We start from the raw sequence: 2,732 nt of genomic DNA, 5'->3' as shown, positions 1-2,732 counted from the left end.
CTCTTACCTCTCCTCTCTCTTTCCCTCTCCCCAAATCCCACCCTTTCTCTCACACTCACTCCTCTCACTTAATCTCTCATCTCTCTCTTCACTATCTCTCACTCTCACTCACTCTCACTCACTCTCTCATCTATCTTTTCACTATCTCTCACTCTCTCATCTCTCTATCACTATCTTATCTAATTCTCTCACTTCTCCCTCTCATTCTCACTCACTCTCAATCTTGCCAAAAGGTATATTCTCTCCAAATTTTAAATTTTTTTAATTAATATGTGTTTTTGGAGTTAGTTTTGAGTTTGTGTGGGGTTTGGGGTTGAGTAAAGGGGAGAGATTGGAGTTTGGGTTGGATTTGTGGTATAACAATTTTAGGGGAGATTATGCATTCTTTTTTTTTTGTTGTTGTTGTTATTTGACCATATTTGTTTTTTTGTAGGTAATCATCGAGACTTTGATGGCTAAAGTTGAGGATTAGGAAGCTATCAAAACATATTATCCACCACTACCACCACAATATGCTTGTATTAGGATTTTATTATTGTACTTTGTTAATTCATGTGTACATTTTGAATATTATATATATATAAATATTTATTGGATAATTTGATCACTATTTTTCATATGTAATTTTATTTTGAATATGTCAATTTAAATTAAAGTAATTAAGAAAAATCTTACAATTAAATTAAATTTAAAAAGTAAAAATTTGAAAAAATTACTATAATTAAATTAATATCAATTTAAATTAAAGTGATTTAAAAAAAAATCATACAATTAAATTATATTTAAAAAGTAAAAATTTGAATAAATTAATATTAAAGAAATAATAATAAAAAGTAAAAATTAGTTTATTTTAATTAAAAAAAATTTAAAACACAAAAAAATATTTCGTCGCGCAAATATTTGCGCGACGTTAGTGTTCGTCGCGCAAAACTCTAAAAATGTGGGCGGGTACCAAAAATGGAAAGCGGGAATTTTTTATTTTTTAAATTTTTTTGAGACTTTGCACGACCAATGTTTTTTGTCGCGCAAAACTTTGCGCGACGAATATTTTTCGTTGCGCAAACCTTTGCGCGACCAATATGTTTCGTCGCGCAAAGTTTTGCGGGACCAATAATTTTTCGTCGCTCAAAGTTACTTTGCGCGACCAATATTATTTCGTTGCGCAAAGTCGCTTTGCGCGACCAATATTTTTTCGTCGCTCAAAGTCGCTTTGCGCAACCAATGAAAAAACTTGGTCGCGCAAAGTCTTTCTTCACGATCTTTGCGCGACGGATTCTGCGCGACGAAGTTTTCGTCGCGTTAAAATTTGTGCGACTACAGTGTATTTTGCGCGACGAAATTCTCTTCGTCGCGCAAAGTGTAAAATATAGTAGTGGTTACATAGACGAAAGTAGAATGAGATTCCAATTCTTAATGATATATATTTTAATATTGAAAGAAGTTTTCAGTACAAATTTTCGGTGTCCTGTTACAAAAAGAAATAAATAACTACAGGTGCCCAAAACATTAGTTGAAAAAGAAAGCAACAGTAACCTGTTGATACATGCACAAGTATCTCTAGCTTGAAACACTTCTTTGCAAAGCTCATGACGTGCAGAACTCCACGCGCAATGAAATATCATATCTACACGCAACGCGAATATACACAATATTATATATTTACACATTATTAAGTAAAGTCGTGTGCATCGTGCATTATCGATTACCTCTCATCATATTTGGTGGTTGCTGCAGAGTTAAATATAATCTGTATTTCATTGCACATTTCTTCCCTCAATTTGAAATCTTTCACCCCAAAATTTTTAGAGCTTATGTCTCCCGGGAGAGCGACAACTTTTTCTGATATAAAGGAATCAAAATCCATCCCCCATTCCTCTCTGAGAACGCCGAACAACTCCTTCCCTATGATCTTTAATTTAGAGAGAAGAAGTAAATTGTCAAATAAATGTTGGCTATTTCCTGCTAAATAAGTACATGAAAATGCAAGTGTCAGTTGTTTCATGTGGCAGTTCTGCATTTATATTCACTTGTAAACCTCATTATGCATGCGATGCCTGGCTGACTTGGTATCAGAAGCTCTTAACAGGAGATAAATCTTCTTCACATCTGGCTGAACCCCTTAGTATTTTCTCCACAAATACTGCATGCATATATTCGCAAGTAATTAAGTTACAGAGAGAGAGAGAGAGAGAGAGAGAACCCATTGCAAGGAAGCCAGTGGCTCCAGTAACTAAAATGGTCTTATTCTGCAGATATTTTAGTATGCTTTCCGACCCCATTGAACTCACAATAAAAATTCAAAGTGATAGAGAGGGAAATTCTTGGTTGAGAATAATTACAGGTCGATGTTTTTTTGGATGAATTCAAAAGTTTTTTGTTGGGTTTATATAGAACTAAACTACCTTGATCACACAGTTATTATATACATAGATGTAAAGTAGATGGGGGATTACAATCTATCCGAATTAAAGATTCGATCCTTGAAAAATTAGAGTGTATCGTTGTCCACATTTATGAGTCGCCAAGGCATTTAAAAAATAATCTAGTTAGTTTCCTCTTTAGTTTTTCTTAATCTTTAAAATATCTTGAATTTCATTGAGCAAGGGCGGAACTACAGCCACGACTACGGTGGGCTGTAGCCCAGTAGGTTTGAAGACAAAAATAAACCTATATCTATATGGTCCAGTTTGTAGAATTGTAAGTAGTGAGCCTCATTTTCTTTTAAGCCTAGA

The 2,732-nt window shown here is 34.0% G+C and overlaps 1 pseudogene; it reads right to left on the bottom strand.

Moving 5' to 3' along the window:
- Window positions 1-1,702: 1,702 nt before the first annotated feature.
- LOC117632505 lies at window positions 1,703-2,279 on the bottom strand (annotated as a pseudogene).
- Window positions 2,280-2,732: the final 453 nt, after the last annotated feature.

The sequence above is a fragment of the Prunus dulcis genome, chromosome 6 (genome assembly GCF_902201215.1).
Source record: "Prunus dulcis chromosome 6, ALMONDv2, whole genome shotgun sequence".
NCBI lineage: Eukaryota > Viridiplantae > Streptophyta > Magnoliopsida > Rosales > Rosaceae > Prunus > Prunus dulcis.
Note: the sequence above shows the minus strand (reverse complement) of the source record. Positions and strands in the feature narration are given on the sequence as shown.